At 45.4% G+C, this 17836-nt stretch overlaps 1 protein-coding gene across 12 annotated transcripts in view; it reads right to left on the bottom strand.

Moving 5' to 3' along the window:
- ACSS3 (acyl-CoA synthetase short chain family member 3) overlaps nt 1–17836 on the bottom strand; it is a 203754-nt gene that overhangs the window by 65237 nt on the left and 120681 nt on the right. The gene's annotated exons all lie outside the window — the stretch shown is intronic.

The raw sequence follows: 17836 nt of genomic DNA, 5'->3' as shown, positions 1-17836 counted from the left end.
TATGGCATTTCAGAAGCGGGAAAAAGGAGGTTGTTCCTGCTTCCCTGTCATGCAACTGAAAGGGGCCTTGTCCCACATCAGGATACTAATAAGGGTATTTACTAGGTTTCTTTCATAATATCAGGGCATCAGAAATAGGAGACAGATAAGCTGCAGGAAAAGAAACCATTAAAGAGAAGGTTACTCAGCAGATTGCAGCTTTTTAAAAAAAAACAAACAAAAACATCCATTAGTATGGCCACTACTTGTTTTGTCTTTTACTATCTTTTTTTATTCTGTCTTTTAAAACAGAAAATAAAGGCGAATGCCTTTTAAAATAGAAAATAAAGGCGAATGCCCTTTTATTACATGTTGTTTCCATGATCTGCATTTTCTTGAGAGAAGTGGATATCAGAAAGGCAGACAGACTCCTTCCATGGAGTGTGGGTTATGTGAGGAGGCAGAGAAGGTGGGGGAGAGAGGGCATATGCATCTTCATTACCTAAGCTACTCTGTTGCTATGCATCACTTGGCAAACACCTGCCAAACCTACTTCAACAGGTCGGTTGAGAAGAGGTGTGAAATAGGTTTACCTTAAATAGGTTTGCCTTTCACAAAGGACATCAGAGTTGAGAAGAGAAATAGTTGGAGGATGCAGACAGGCTTTGTTCAGATGCACGGGACTATTTATCCTAAATTGTTTATTTAGTTGAGGATGTTATTTGCCAGATTATTATTGAAATATTTTTTAAATGTAAGTGGCTGATGGTTGTTCCTTTCCTGGGATAGTTTTGGAAGATGTTCCTGCAGGTCTGATACACATGGTCAAAAAAGAACCAGTTCAGAGTGAGGAAGAAAAGAACCCATGTGAGACCTAAAGCTAATGGGGTTTGGTTAAGAATTACCTGGAAAATTATACTGAATGTTAGACCTCATTTTGCCTAATTTCAATCCAGGGAAGTGGCTTGAGACTACAACACATTTCAACTAGATTACAAAGCAGCCATTGCAGAACTCTTGACAGCTCTTACCAGCCTTGGCCACATTCAGACCAGTGATGGGCAAAAGGCTGAAAGTCCTATTGTAAGAACGATAAAGTAGAGGATTGGATGGTAGATGGAAGAGTTTCATGGATGTGACTATCTGTAATTCCACAACCCTATTTATACTTCTCACAAACAGCATTGCCAAGTGCAGAAATTAATATTAATAGATTCTACCATTACTATCATTGCTGACAAGAGTTTGTGAACTCCAGCCAATTTCTCTACATACACAAGTTGACAGAAATAGGGAATTCCATTCACAAGGAAAATTACTACAGCTGGAAAGTGAAGATTCTGCCAGAAAAATGGAATGAGAAGAGAACATTACTGTAACTTAATCCATGGATGATTTACTGGGCAATGGGAACTGTCACAAATTTGTAACTGCAGAAGCCTCCCGTTCAAAGGTCTTTGAGAGGAAGATATTTCTAGAGTCTCTAAGGGTAAGTTGAAATACACTTGGCTATTCTCAAGTGCAATCTATAAAAAGAATAAAGGTAAACTAAATGATGCCATTGTGCTGATTTATGTCTGTATTTGCTTGTTATCCATTGCCAAATAAGACCAAACTGTTCCATTTGTTATAAACAAGGGCATACTTTTAACAAAGTGGATGAGTCATTTCAATAGCAGATATTACTCCATATTAAATCATAGAAGAAACATGAATCTCAAAGGTAATGGCTCATTGTATTCAGTGGGCGTGTCTACATGTGCATTTACGCTAGCTTAAAATTACTGCACAGTAAGTGGGAATAGGCTAGCATCTACACATGCAGGCATTAAACCATATTAATGCTGTGCATGGACTGACCAGAGACTAAAGTTAGTCCTTAGTTAGTCCACACACACAGTGTTACTGCACAGTAAGGTGTCTACATGTGCATTATTGCACAGTAACTAATTGGGCATAAATACCTGTAAATTTGCAGGTATATAATTTACACTCAAGTCAGCATAAGTCACCATATTTACAGCACAGTATGGGCATGCACATGTAGATACATGCCCATACCACACAGTAATTTCAGTTACTGTACAGTAAATATGCATGTGTAGATGTGCCCAGTTAGTAACTTCTGAAAGCTAGTTTCCCTACTTTCCACAAACTGAATGAGGCAGGGAGGACTGCCCTGCAGTAACAAATTTGTTTTTGGCATTCATATACTATAAAATAAGAAGTTCATTTCCTTATTGTCTCTTTGAAAAAGATTTGGCAAACAAATCTAGAATCCATCAAAGTGCAAGAAAAAGCTTAATTAGACAGCAATCCCTTTCCAAGGGAACAGCTTTTGTCAAAGAGAATTAAACACAAAATCCTCTAATGATTAAGTTCAGAATATAAAAAGGGAGGAAGTTCAGAAGTAGGGAAAAGACGGTCACTCTACTTCACCAAACCTTGCCAAATGTACAAACTAAACAAGCCTTGCAGTGCTTCTGCCAATTAGAGTGATTAAAAAAAGAATTCTTTGTCTGAATTTAGATGGACAGAGATTTTCGAGTTAAAGTTTGAAAGTAAAAGCAGTAGGAAGGTGAGAAAAATGCCATTTATTATTACTGTATTTACTTTATTAGAAGGTAAGTTTTTCCCATTTACCAAGGGGAAAAAAGACCCTTGTCTTACAGTCAAACACAAGACAGCGGGGGTGAGGGAAGGGAGGTGGGGAGCAGGCAGTTGCTGGGGCTCCAGCCCCAACCCAGGGTTAGGGCCAGAGCTGGAGCCAGAGATGCAGCTGCTACTCACCCTGACCCCCGCCCCCACCCCCCACTGCCTCTGCACACCTTGCCACTCTTCTCCTGCAGCCCCCAGTCTCCCCCCTCCCATGCTGCTTCTCCCTCTCTGTCCTCCTCTCCCTTATCTTTGCTCCACACCAGCAGGTTCTAGCTCTACTGCAGCTTGGGACATGAAGCATGGTGCCTGCTATGCAGACAGGCTGGGCTGAAGCCACACACCATGCCCTGAGCTGATGCAGGGATGGAACCTGCCAGTGCAAAGTTAAGGGGGTGGGGGCGGGCTGGAGGGGCATGCAGCAGGGGAGAGACTTTGGGGGGGGGGGGGAAGATGGGAGGAAGGAGGTTGGGGACCTAAGGCTGCAAGTGGTAGGAGAAGCATGGGGAGGGGAGGAGGGGAACAGGGAAATCACAGAATCATAAAAATGAGGGTTGGAAGGGACCTGAGGAAGTCATCTAGTCCAACCTACTGCTCAAAGAAGAACATTCCCCTACTAGATCATCCCAGCCAAGGGTTTGTCTAGCCAGGTCTGAAAAACTTCCAAGGATAAAGATTCCACCACCTGAGTAATTTGTTCCAGTGCTTCACTATCCTCCTAGTGAGAAAGTTTTCCCAATATCTAACCTAAACTTCCTGTGCTGCAACTTGAAACCATTTCTTCTTGTTCTGTCATCTGCCACCACTGAGAACAGTCTATCTCCATACTCTTTGGAACCACCCTTCAGTTAGTTGAAGGCTGCTATTAAATCCCCTCTCAGTCTTCTCTTTTTCAGACTAAATAAGCCCAGTTCCCTCAGCCTTTCCTCAGAAGCCATGTCCCCCAGCCCTTTCACTATTTTCATTGCCCTCTGCTGGACTCTCTCCAACTTGTCCACATCCTTTCTGTAGTGGGGGGCCCAAAACTGGACACAGTACTCCAGATATGGCCTCACCAGTGCTGAATAAGGGAAATAATCACCTTCCTTGATCTGATGGCAACACTGATACCAATGCAGCCCAGTATGCCATTAGACTTCTTGGCAACAAAGCCACACTGTTGGCTCATATTCAGCTTATTGTCCACTATAATCCCCAGGTCCTTTTCTGCAGAGCTGCTGCCCAGCCAGTCAGTCCCCAGACTGTACTGGTGCATGGGATTGTTCTATCCTACAGGACCCTGCACTTGAACTTATTGAACCTCATGAGGCTTCTTTTGGTCCAATCCTCCAATTTGTCTAGATCTCTCTGAATCATAGCTCTACTCCTCCAGCATATCTACTACTCCCCCCAGCCTGATGTCATCTATAAACTTTATGAGGATGCACTCTGTGCCATCTTCCAGGTCACTGGTGAAGATAATGAACAAAACTGGTCCCAAGACGGACCCCTGGGACACTGTACTTGATACTGGCTGCCAATTAGACATGGAGCCATTGACTACCACCCTCTGTGCCCAGTGATCCAGCCAGTTTTTTATCCATATTACAGTCCATTCATCCAGCCTTACTTCATTAGCTTGCCTGCGAGAATGTTGTGGGAAACCATATCAAAAGCCTTGCTAAATTCAAGGTATATCACATCCACTAGCCCCCCAACATCCACAGAGCCAGTCATCTCATCATAGGTTGGTCAGGAATTACTTGTCCTTGGTGAATCCATGCAGACTGTTTCAAATCACTTTCTCCTCCAAGTGCTTAGAAATGGATTCCTTGTGGATCTGCTTCATGATTTTTCTGGGGCCTGAGGTGAGGGTAACCAGTCTATAGTTCCTTGGATCCTCCTTTTTCTCTTTTTTAAACACAGGCACTACGTATTTGCCCTTTTCCAATTATCCAGCACCTCTCCTGATTGCCATGAGTATTCAAAGATGATGGCCAATAGCTCTGCAATCACATCAGCCAACTCTCTCAGCACCCTTGGGTGCATTCCATCCAGCCCCATGGACTTGTATGTCTTGCTTTTCTAATCTGTCCCTAATCTGTTCTTTTGCCACAGTTGGCTGGTCACCTCCTCCCCAAACTGTGCTGCCCAGTAGGGTTCTGTGAAATTTCACCACCCATTTTGTTTCAACGCTGTTTCAAGCCATTTCAACCTCGAAACAGCAATGTAGAAATGAAACAGGCAGGCTTGAAACAGGGTCAAAACAGGGCATGTTGAAATGTTTTGAAAAATTTGAAATGTTTTGAGTTTCAACCAGGAAGCTGGGCTTACTTTCAATGGTTTCCCTGCAGGTAAAGAGAAAGTAAGGTAAGGGGAGGGAGGGGGAGGGAGGGGGAAGGTGGCGGGGGAAAAGAGTGCTCTTATTATTGACTGTCTAGCTGGCCAGTAACTGCCACCCTTCCCTGAAGTCTCTTCCAACCCCAGTACTCTGGGGGAGGGGGACAGAAAAAATGCATAAAGACCAGCATTTTTTGCAGTACCCTGCTTTCTGCCTTGGGTGACTTACTGAGCTGTCTGTTTTAGCAGCTCACCGTCAGACCACTACAGCTAGCAGCACTGATTTTCTAAAGGATTCCCTGCTTGCAACCCTATCAAGAGGGATTTCAGAATACCTTTTTCTTGTAGGTGCTTTCATTTTACTATTATTTTCATTAATTTATTCTTTTGAATTTTATACATACATTGGATAGGATTACTATAGAATTTACTCTATATAGGAATTTACTATATATGTGTGTTTTTATACATTCATTCTTTGCATCACACCTATGCTATTGAGTTTATATACGGAGACAGATATATTTCTATCGTATTCATAAATCTCTTCACTGCACCAGACCTACATTTTTTAGTTTATATAGGAACACAAATACATTTATATATTTCTTGAAAAGGAAGCTACGGAACACCTCATGAAGCATGGTGAGAAAGCAGGTGGCCACACTGGCCAGCCTTCAGGAAGGGGTGGAAAAGGAGGTAGAGCTGTAAGTCCCACCCCCCCCCACCCCCAAAACTGAGACTCAGCCTTTTTCCTCCAGCTAAAAGGGATGAGGCTGCTACAAGCAGCAAGGAGAGGGGAGCAATGACACTACCACTGCCTGTGCCTGAGACTGCATCCCCTCCAAGCGCAGCAGCCACAACCCCCCACTCCTCACCATGATGACAACCACAACCAGCAGCAGCACTAGCACAGCAACCCACTCCACCCCTTTGTCACTTCCCATGTGGAGACTACCAGTGCCAGAAGAAGAGCTGGCACTGGATCTGGATCTCAGTGCTCTAGCAAGGGAAATTCTGGGGGAGGAGGGGAAATCAGCTGAGTTTGTGCTCAACACCCCTCAAGTTTCCCTTTGAGCCAGGTCTCCTTCCCCAGCAGGCACTTTGGAGGAGGTTAATGTAGAGGTGGAGGCAAACGGCTCATCTGAGTCCATTCCTCCTCTTGCTGTGCCTCTGTCTACTGAGGAGGGGGAAAGTGCAGCAGCATCCACAGATGCACCCCATCCCAGAAGCGAGCAGGTAGTGTGGTCTGTGATCATTTTGAGCCAGCAGATGAACCTACATATGCTATCTGCCTGCACTGCTGAGCCAAAACCAGCCAGAGCAAGGGAACAAAACATATGAGCATGTATCTTCGCAGGCACCACCCTATTGCCCTTGCTCCTCCTCAGCCTGGCACTAGCAGAAGCATGTACAAAGGGAAGTACCCTGCTTGCTCCAAAGCCCACATCTCCTCAAAGCAGATGCAGGCCACCCTGGAATAGTGAAAGAAAGGTGGACAGACAGTAGGGTGCTTTCCAAAGGTGAGCAAGCTTACTCAGAGAATTGGAGAGATGCTTGCTGTTGATGGCCAGCCATTCTCCCTAGTTGAGCGGCCAGGGTTCAGGCAGCTCATGGCACTCGCGGTCCCATAATACCAAGTGCCCACATGCACCAGCTTCAGGATGACAGTGGTATCATCCCTGTATGAAGCATGCACAGAGTACTTGAGGGAGGAGTGTGCAAGGCAGGTCTGCAGGTGGCCTTACACTTCACCTCAGAAATCTGGAGCAGCCAAGGCGGAGATCATGCCTACCTCTCCCTCACAGGGCACTGGTGTGACCATTGGTGGGCTATCCTTCAAGCCGAGGTGATGGATGAGTCCCACACAGCAGCAGAGATCATGACAGCCATGAACCGCTTGGTGCAGGGGTGGCTTGCTGGGCAGGGTGAGCTCACCCACAGGTTCATGTTCACCAACAATGGGCCCAATATGGTCAAGGTGGTCTATGATGCCAACTTTGTTAGCATCCGCTGTGTGGCACACAAGTTGCACCTTGTTGTCAGGGATGCCTTGGAGGGGGACAGGGCTGTCGGTGATGGTGCTGCCATTACCAGCAAGCTAATTTAAAAATACAGGAAGATGGCAGGCTACTTCCACTGGAGCATCAAGGGGCAAGATGCTGTGGGAGAAACAGGCACAGCTGAACATCCTGCAGCACAAAATCATGCAGGATGTGGAGACTTGGTGAAACTCCACATACCTGATGCTCGAGAGGCTGGTGGAGCAACAGCCTGAGATGGCCTTGCTTGGGGAGATCAGGATCAGCAGCTTCCTGAACAGAACTATGTGGGATACCATCTCTCAGATCTTGATGGTCCTCAAGCCCTTCCTCAAGGCCACCGGGAGCCTCAGCACTGCCAGGTGATCCCCATAGTGAAGGAACTTCAGAGCTAAATGGAGAGCTTCTGGGGGAATCACTGTTCCTGGCTGGGGCAAAATGTTATCACCAGACGTGCAGGCACTGGTGAGGTGGCTGAAGGAAGGCATCAGGAAATGGCTTGATCCCTTGCGGTCCACTACAGTCCATGTGCTGGCCGCCCTGTGTGACACAGGGGTGAAGGGCAACATATACAGCAGCCAAACACTGAATCAGTGGACACAGGTGCTGGTAAAGAAAGTCAGGGAGGCAGAATGGTGGAGGCAGGAGGATGTGGAATGGGAGATCCACTGGCTCATGCCATCCATGAGCCAGTCTTGTCTTCCACCATAGGTGCTGCCTAAGGGGATGTCTTCTATGGTGGGGTCCAGAGCCACCAGACCCCAGCAGGCAGGTAGTGCTCACACCTTGGTGGCTGCCTATCTTGCTGAGGATGTGGAGCCACTGCTGTGCAACCCCTTGGCCTATTCAGCAAGCTGCAGCCAGGTGTGGTCGGATCTGGCCACAGTTGCCTGGAAACACCTATCCTGTCCACCGACCAGTGTGCTGAGTGAGAGGGGTTCAGAATCGCTGGGGATGTAGTGACACACCACTGCACCTGCTTGGACGCTAGTTTGGTGGAGCAGTTGGTGTTCCTGAAGGTGAAACTCCCGCTGCTGGGGTTCCCCATTCTCCAAGTAAAGACAGACTAAATGCCACGCTCCTCACTTCGTCCACACCTATTTCCTTTTTTCATTTTTTTAAAAACCAGGTAAAACCATCTGATGTTCCTGCTGAGCTCGTTCCCCTGCCAGGATGAACTTGGAGGTATGGGATGGGGCCATGGGGAAGGAGGAGGCCCCAGGTCCTGGGTATGATCACTTAAACTTCACCCTGCAAGGGTAGGAAGGCCTGGTGGGACTGCTGGCAGCGTAGCAGACCTGTATATGCCAGGACCAACGATCCCCTGATAAAAGGCAGGTAGGAGGCACCATAACTTTCAGCTAATACATGCATGCACACAGTCTTGGCAGGGGAAAGCCCAGATCAGTCACGTCTTTGACAAGCCTGACGCTTGCTGGTTGCAGTGCAGTTGCGAGGCGTGCTCGGCTTAGCTCCCCGGGATGCCAACTTTTGGGTTGAAAAACCCTTTGTCAGCCTGAGGAAGTACCTGCAGTTGGTGCGTCTCCTGGTCCTGGATGGAAGGAATATTAAAGAATTCAGAGGCCGGCCTGGTACACAATGCAGGCAAGAAAGTCAGTCAGTGAAAATGGAAATGGAGGCATCAGGGGGTGAGGGACAGGCTGGGGTGGAGAAGAAAGGGGGATGTAGCAGCACAGGTAAATGTGCAGAGGTACCTGTGGAGTCAGATGTCTGGCAGGTTGCAGTGTGCCAGATTTCCACTGTCTAATCTATATTGAGTCCATGAGTTTCTGTACCTGGGAGACTGATGAAGTGAAGTTCATACGCCCAGCTGTGAAAAGTGGTTTGTAATTTGTTCTCTCTCAGGATCAGGCCTTAGAGACTGGAGATACAGTGTTTTTTGATGAGGAATGTGCCCCCACAGGTAGTTGGGTATTGTTGTATTTGATAGATTCTAGTATGCAGTTTGTGGGGGTACTAAAGATAGCTGGCAGGTTTTGTGTTTTGAACTGTAGGAAGTTGGCTTCAGTTCTGGTGATGAGGTTAGGTGCTTGTTTGAATGTACAAACCACTTTTCAGAGCTGGGTCTATGAACTGCACTTCAACAGCTTCCTAGGTAGTAGGTACAGAAACTTACGGACTCAATATACACAGTGGAATTCTGGCACACTGCAACCTGCCAGACACCTGACTCCCCAGGTACCTCTGCACTTTTACCTGTGCTGTTACATCCCCCTTCCCCTGCTCCTCCCTCACCCCCTGACACCTCCATTTCCATTTGCACTGATTGAATTCCTTGCCTGCATTGCATGCCAGGCCGGCCTTTGGCTTCTTTACTATTCCTTCCATCTAGGACCAGGAGACACCAACTGCAGGTACTTCCTCAGCCTGACAAATGGTTTTTCAACCTGAAAGCTTCCTAAGATATATTTCTCTAAACTACTCTGGTTTCTTTCATAATAAACATATAAACATAAAACACAAGATAAGCCATCACACACACCACGAGTAACATATATCCATCCAACACAACGTCTTTACTTCTCGCTGTCAATTCCTTTATAACAAGAAAGGCTCTGTGACAGTTCTGTTTGACTACCTTAGATGCTGCTGGTGTTATTGCTGTTGTGTCACCTACATTATTTTCACCTGCCGTCGTTTACAGTGGTGGACTGAGTCGAGGCTGTAGGGGCGGAGGAGGCCTCACTGGGGCACACTACCATGTTGTGCAGAGGCCCCCAACACTGGGAAGGGCACACTTGAACACACACACAGTGTCACCCACCCATGTCACAAGTTCTGCCTGCCTGCAGCCAGAAGTGCAGGGTCCCAGAATCCAGACTCCCACTGCACCTATCTTCTTGAGAGGTGGCAGGCTTTGTGGCCACATCAGGGGCTGGCAAGCCTGCAGTAGTTTTTTTTACCCCCCCTGTGCCCTAAGACAAACACAGCTGGCAGGCTTCATGGCCCCAGCAGGGCCTAGCAGCCAGGCATCCAGTAGTTTTTCCCCCACAGACAGTCACAGTTGCAAAAGCACCCATGTTGCGAGTTTTGCCTGTCAACAGCCAGAGGTACAGGACCCCAGATGCCAGAGCCCCCCTGCACCTATCTCCTTGACAGCTGGCAGGCTTTGTGGCTGCAGCAGGGCCTAGCAGCCAGGCCTGCACTGGATTCACCCCCACAAAGACAGACACAGATGCACAAGCACCCATGTCACGAGTTGTCATAGTTTCATGGTTGGTAGAGTCGGAAAGCACCTGAACAGATCATCAAATCCAACCCCCTGCCATAGGCAGGAAAGAATGCTGGGGTCAAACAACCCTGGCTAGGTGATTATCCAGCCTCCTTTTGAAAACCCCCATAGTAGAAGTGAGCACCACTTCCCTTGGAAATTGGTTCCAGATCCTAGCCACCCTGACTGTGAAGTAGTGCTTCCTGATGTCCAGCCTGAACCTACTCTAAGTCAACTTATGGCCGTTATTCCTTGTTACTTCTAGTAGTGCTCGGGGGAACAGGGACTCTCCCATTGCTTGCTGGTCCCCCTTGGCAAGTTTACAGATGGCCACCAGATCCCCTCTCAGCCTTCTCTTGTGGGGGCTGAACAGGTTCAGGTCCTGTAGCCTCTCCTCATAGGGCCTGCCCTGCTTCCCCCTGATCATGTGTGTGGCCCTCCTTTGGTCCCTCTCAGTGCTGTTCACATCCCTCCTGAAGTGCAGTGCCCAGAACTGGACACAGTACTCCAACTGCAGCCTGACCAATGTCGCATAGAAGGGGAGGATCATCTCCTTGGACCTGCTTGTGATGCATCTATGGATGCATGACAAAGTGTGGTTAACTTTCCTGACCGCATCCTCACATTGGCAGCCCACGTTAATCTTGGAGTCAACAATGACTCCAAGATCCTTTTCTGCCTCTGTACGGATGAGAAGGGAGTTTTCCAGCCTATAGGTATGCTGCTGGTTCTTCCTCCCCAGATGCAATACCCTGCACTTGTCAGTATTGAAACCCATCCTATTCTCATCTGCCCACCCCTGTAACCTGTCCAGATCTAGTTGTAGCCTATCCCTCTCTTCTAGCATGTCCACTTCTCCCCACATCTTAGTGTCATCCACGAATTTGAACAAGGTGCTTTTCACCCCCTCGTCCAAGTTGCTGATGAAGATGTTGAACAGTGCGGCACTGAGGACTGAGCCCTGGGGAACCCCACTGCCCACATCCCTCCAGGTTGAAAATGATCCATCCACCACTACTCTCTGGATGCGGCCCTCCAGCCAACTTGTGACCCATCTGTGTAGACGTCGACTGGCTACATTGACTGTAGGCTGTTTTGCCTGTCAACAGCCAAAGGTGCAGGGCCCCAGAGCCCAGAGTCCCCCTACACCTATCTCCTTGAGAGCTGGCAGGCTTTGTGGCCACAGCACAGCCTAGCAGGGCTGCGGGTTTCACCCTGCTGCACCTTAACACAAACAGTGCCACCCATGTCATGAGTTTTGCTTGTCCGTAGCTTCAGGTGCAGTTTCCCTGAACCCCCTGCACCTATCTCTTTGCAAACTTGGCAGGCTTTGTGCCCTCAGCAGGGGTAGCAGGTCTGCAGTTTTGACCCTGCTGTGGCTTAACACATACAAGTGACAGGAGTTTTGCTCTCAAGACTTTGGGGTGCAGTTTCTCCAAACCCCCTGCACCTATCTCCTTGGAAACTTGGCAGGCTTCATGTCTTCAGAAGGGACTACTATTCTTCAAAATCAGCCTAGAAGTGACAAAGTTATAGCCTGTTTCGACCTTCCCCATCATATCCTACAGGTAAAATGTCAAAATAGCCTCGAAATGCGAAACTGTTTTGACAGAACGATATAGAACAGCCATTTTGACTTGAAACAAAAGTCTAAATGGAACACTGTTCCACTGAACTATCAAAACAGTGGTCGAAATGGAACGTTTCTGTTTCGCACAGCCCTTTTGCCCGGTGCAGTAGTTTGGGAGCTGACATTGCCTGTGAAGACCAAGGCGAAAAAGGCATTGAGTACTTCAGCCTATTGTGTATTCTCTCTCACTAGGTTGTCGCCCTCATTGAGTAAGGGACCCACACTTTCCCTGATCTTCCTCTTGTTACTGACATACTCATAGGGAAGAGGAAATCAGGGCAGCCTCAGGCTGTGGGGGAGGGGGCAGGCCACAATAAGGGGTAAGCAGAGGGCGGGGGGCAGGCAGCAGGGGGAAAGCTGCCTGCCTCTTACCACCTGACCCCCACTGCCTATCCCATTACTACCCCCCACCTGCCCTAACACATGCCCCCCATACTGCCTCCTCTACTGTATGTCCCCCATGACTTGCCCCATTACTGCCCTCCTCCTCAACATTCCCCCCCACGCACACCTCCTGCAGTAGTTGGGAGGGGGAACAGAGACAAATTTTAAAGGATTCTCGAATAATCAGATTCCATTCATGGAAAATTATAATACATTTATAAATTTTCCATGTGTAGAATCTAATTATTGGGAAGTTGTCTTAAATTCAGGGTCATCTTGTATTAGAGTAAATATGAAAATAATATATGACAGTGTTTAAAAACTCAAAGCAGGATCCAGCCCACTGCGAACACTGGGGAAAAGATGATCCCTGCACTAGCTTGCTAATTAAGACAAAAGGCAAGAAGGAAGACAAATAGGAAAGTGTATATGACAGAAATAGAACACAAGCTATCTGCCTGTAACTTGTTGTTTTGGTCTTTATATAAAAAGGGACTTACAGCTTTGCATACCAAAAGAGGGGCTGTCCAGTTTATAGTGAGCTGGGGCATGCTAACTGTAATTTACTAGCTGGTAAATTTTAACCGCTATAGTAGAAATCATTGCTGCCACATAGCACGGGCTTTTTCTATATTAACCACTCAGTATTCAGCAATCAAATCCAAGGCTTCTTCACATCACTGCTGGATCCTAAGCAGTCTGAGCTGTTTGGGGGTTTTTTTTTTCTTTTTTTCCAGCAGCACATTGTGAAACATATAATAGCAGAAAATTCTGGAAGCAAGTGCAGCTTTCTAACCTGGAATAAAACCTCACAAAACTCTTGATTCCTTTCTGGTCACCCCATGACTCATTTCTTTTTGGAATATGCAGCACTATTTTGAAATGCCAGGGCTCCAGTATGCAGCCCCCACTCCAAAAACCAGCTCCCCTTGCCATTCAAAAACACATGGCTATCTGAAAAGTTTCCCACCAATGACTGTTACCATTCAGCTTAATGAGAAAAGACCGACTGCTAGGGCTGTTGTGACGGGGGGGTTGCAGCTATTAAGAATGTACTGACACTGCCAGTCCTCAGGCAGTTATTGATGGTTTTTCACAGATGAGGTTTCCATTTGCCTTGGGCAGCTGATGGGTTCCATCAGTTTTTTGCCTCTTGCAATAGGGTTTCAACTCATAAAGACAAAGGCATATTCTGCTCTTCTCAGTGGCCTAACTGATCCCTATGGGAGATTTACTGGAGCAGTGGTCTAGAAAGATTTATGTAGTGACATTTTTAAGAACTTGGAAGTCTTATTTAAAGAACAGCAGATGTTATATCATCAGACATTAATAGTACTGCACTTTCTTTCTTATTCTTGAGACATAGTTCATCACTCTACCATTCTAGCCAGTGCAGCATTTTACTGGACAGTTGGACTATAGCGGAGAGCTCTTTAAGTATAACCCCAGGACCTGCAGGATGACAATGACGCATGCACTTGGGAGAATAAAAGGGGGAAAGCAAATCTCTCATGATTAGTTCAGAGGCTGCTGAGAAATTTCTGCCTCAAATTATGACTGTTATGCACATGTATTAACAAGAGACAGAGCTCACTAGGGGCTGAGAAGAGGAGACTGGGACACTTTCAGAACAATATAAGCAAGCCAACAATATGGCCCCAGCAAAGATATGATCATCAGATGTGATCAGGAATGTTTTCTGAGTTCCTAATTTGAAGGTTGCTTTTTGGTTGAGATGAATATCAAATATCAGTGGATGCGGCTTTCCTCATGTTTTGCATATTTTTTCATAACATATAAAACTTCAAAGACTATTTTAAGTATAGTGAGTGTGATTTTACTTTATGGGGATTTTTCTGTGTAACTTTTTATGAACAGTTTAAATGTCAGGACTGAGTTTTCCCTGTATGAGATATGACTATGTTCTCATTTTTGTTATGTTTCTTATCGTAAAATGTAATCCGCTGAATCATAATTGTTAAGTATGAAGATGCTGATACCAGTTTTGGAAAGCAGTCTTATGTAACTGGTGCAAGTTTATTAAGAAACTTTTTGAAACATCTGTAGCCCAGGTACACCCGGGGTTTGCCCTGTCCTCCGATGCCACTGGTGATGGTCAGGCAGGGTGCTGAGGAAGGGGTCAGCTACTACAGCAGCTTCCTCCCCTCTCTATAGACCTAGGCCAAAACCAAAATACTTAACTATGTACAATTTATTACAAGAATAAATACAGACACTTAATATAAAACAGAGAATATTTACAAGGCTTAACATATAATACTATATATAATATTCCACAATTCACATATAATACTAAATATGAACCAAGAAACTTACAACCTACACAACACAATTAACACAGGGATATTAACCTGTTCGGTTTTCATAGCATCAAAAATAATATTTCTCTTCTCAATTCTGAGACCTTTGCAGCAGCTCTAGCTGGGTGTCTGAGAAATGAGAAAGTACCACAATCCAGTAATGTAAGCAACAGTGTGCTTATACTGACTCCAGCAGCAGACAGTCACAAATGGATGGATCCCAGCCACATGCCAGAACAGGGAAAATGACAGCTGCTCACCATGACCCACAGCAGTAAAGGACACAGGAGTAAATAAACTGATCTGTCCTGATAGGATGGCAAAGGAGCATGACTTGACAGATGGAGGATGGCCAAAAGATGCACAGTACAGATGGCCCCAAGTGAACATCAATGTTTATTAATAAATGCAGTGAATTGACTATGCTTTCAAACTGGAGAATAGAATGCACATTACTCTGCAGGTTAATAAATATTAAGAGCTGCATAATGGGAATGTGTCACTGAAATGTGCAACAACTCAGTTCATGTAGCATGAACTAAACCCCCCTCTATTCCTTGCAGAAGAGTGCTTTGAGCTTAACTGTTAGTTGTAATATCCAAATCCAACACTTAGGTGCTACCAAGACCTACAAACCCCTTTTTTTTGCTCCCTAAACCTGTAAGCACCACATGTCCTTAGGCATCTACATTTCTGCTTATAGGCAGATATGAAACCACAAAGTCCTGATACTACTAAGCTCATTGGCACCTAAACTTTGCCTGGATACTTAAACTAGGCCTTCTTACGTCCGCCTCTTCAATAGTACCCATGCTATGTGAATGTTTATCAGATCAGGCCTCTCACATAGAATAAGTCAGACTTGTTAGGGGACCTATGTCCCCTATTCTTCTCAATATTCCAGTAGAAAGGGTACTCATCCAAGAAGCAGGAGACCCTCTGTGTATTTGTAACAGGGGCTTGAATCCAGGTTTCTTACAAGCCAGAAACGTACCATAACCAATCATGCAGTTGGGTATTCTGTGCTACCCCTTGCCCAATTTCTCTTGTTTGAAGCTTTTCCACTTAGTATAAACTATATATTCAGGGACTAGTGCTGAGAAAGAGGGCTGGGGGAAAGGGGAAGAAAGACTGATTCTACAGCTGACAGGCAATTAGTACATTTCCTGAAGTCCAATGGTTATTATCTACAAACTGGAACAGCTTCAACATGACAGACTGAGAAAGACCTGCCCCAAATATCCAACAGCTTCATGGTTATGGCAGGTCTTCCTGAGACACAGGAGACCTGGATGCATGTCTCTACTACAAATCCAGCATAGCAGAAGGAAGAGCAGGGCTCAAAATTAGAACAGCAAGAGCTAGATGTGCGTGTTTGTGGAGGGAGCCGGGGGGGGGAAGGAGTGGAAACTTGACAAAAGAAGTTGGAGGATTATAACTCTTCAAAAGTTATTTTGCATTCAATTCACCCAATCTGTCAGGAAACCAGTCTACATAATTATTGCATTATGCAAAATTTCTAAATTTCTTTGTTAGTTACATATCTCTAAACTTGGATAATTGTGCCACATGTTGTTTTATCTTTTAGACTATTCTTGAGAGATTTGGTACAGGTGATAGACGGGATCTTAATACTACTCATTATTCTCCTGTTTCACATTTCGCTGTTATTTTTTTATTCTTTTTGCGTATTAAATATGCACAGCATCAGCATGGTTCCAAGTGCCGGAAGCCTGCCAACACCAGGACTACATCCATTAAAAACTCATCAGCAGGATTATGACCCCATAACAAGATTCATCAGACATGCCAACTTTAAGGGGACACAAAGGTGATTGTTTCAATTGATTTGATCATATTTCTGACAGACTTCTTCTAAGAGTTTGCCCTGATTTTTAAAATCCTTCTTAAATATGTAGACTTAAGGAAGGAGAAAACAGTATGAAATTCCCAGAGAATAGCCAGCAATGAGACACAACCAGGAAAGAAGGCCCCCTATCCCAGGCCTATTCCTAAGTGGGTTAGGCTAAGAACAGCACAAACTGCTGTGCATTACTCTGACTTCCTGTGTTTCAAATACACAAAAGGTAACTGATTCTCAAAGAAACTGGCAGAGGAACAGAACAGCCTTTGCCACCTGCAGTTCGGGCTACTGCAATGTACTCCCCATATGGCTACCTTTAAAGATCACTAGGATGCTTATGCCAACACAGAATGTGACCACCTGTCATTAAAGCACATTAAGCTAACATCCTGCCAGATCTCTAGGCTAAGATGACATGCCAGAACCTCATACTGTTTTATCCTTCCTCAAGTCTACAGAGGGCAAAACCTACACAAACAAGTTAAACTTAAGACTCATAGAAAGCAAACTCCATTAATATATGTCCCTCCACATAAAAACATGAAATTTGAATGCTTTTCCTTCAGTAGAATGAACTGACCATGAAACTTTCTAGGGTATTCAATTCTCTTAACAAGCAATTTTCTCCATTCAGAAACAGGGGAAGTTAATCGATAAAATTTGAAAGAAAAAAAGTGGAAAACCAGCAAGAGAAGAAAAGAACAGAGATGCACCCAGAGAGAGAAAAACCTGAAAGGCTTATTTACCAAGCCTGAACAAGTGGGCAGAACAGTTAAGACATCTAACTAAAGGTCAGATGCATTAGTTTCAGCTCAGTCCAACTCATACTGAAGGCTTCCCTCAAAGATCCAATGAATACCTGGTGTCAAAAACAGCTCTCCAACCAACTGTCCCATCATGTCCTTATGACCCCCTGGCTTCAGATACTAGAAGATCATAACCAAGCTAGCCCAAAGGGCTGCGAGGCTCATGTAAACTGTAGGCCACTCATTCACACAGTGTATTCCTGTTCCCTGCACAACCTGCTTTATTGTTTGTTGTCTATTATTATGCTAAGCTTTATTATTATTGGCATCACCACCATTATTATTGTTGTTGCACAAATGGATCTTAATCAGAAATCTGTTTGTACTACAGCAATAATAATGGTGATGATCTTTGTCACTTGAGGTAGGCACTATATAGGGAGATAAAAAAGCTTGAAACCTTAATGGCCACTAAAACAGACCTGAGTATGCATAGTGATGGTTGCCACTATATCTAGTGAAAGAGGAATAGTAATGCTGCAGTTGAGGTGCTGAACTGGGAAACCTAATCACAGACCACCAGCGTGATTTTCGAGTTATGTACTGCATAACACATTAGTTGAAATGGTGGACTGCTTCTTCCCTTCTCCACCTCTGTCTATCT

Source organism: Crocodylus siamensis, chromosome 4 (genome assembly GCF_052110815.1).
Source record: "Crocodylus siamensis isolate JL-2025a chromosome 4, ASM5211081v1, whole genome shotgun sequence".
Lineage (NCBI taxonomy): Eukaryota > Metazoa > Chordata > Crocodylia > Crocodylidae > Crocodylus > Crocodylus siamensis.
The sequence above is the reverse complement of the archived record's forward strand: the minus strand, read 5'-3'. Positions and strand labels throughout refer to the sequence as shown.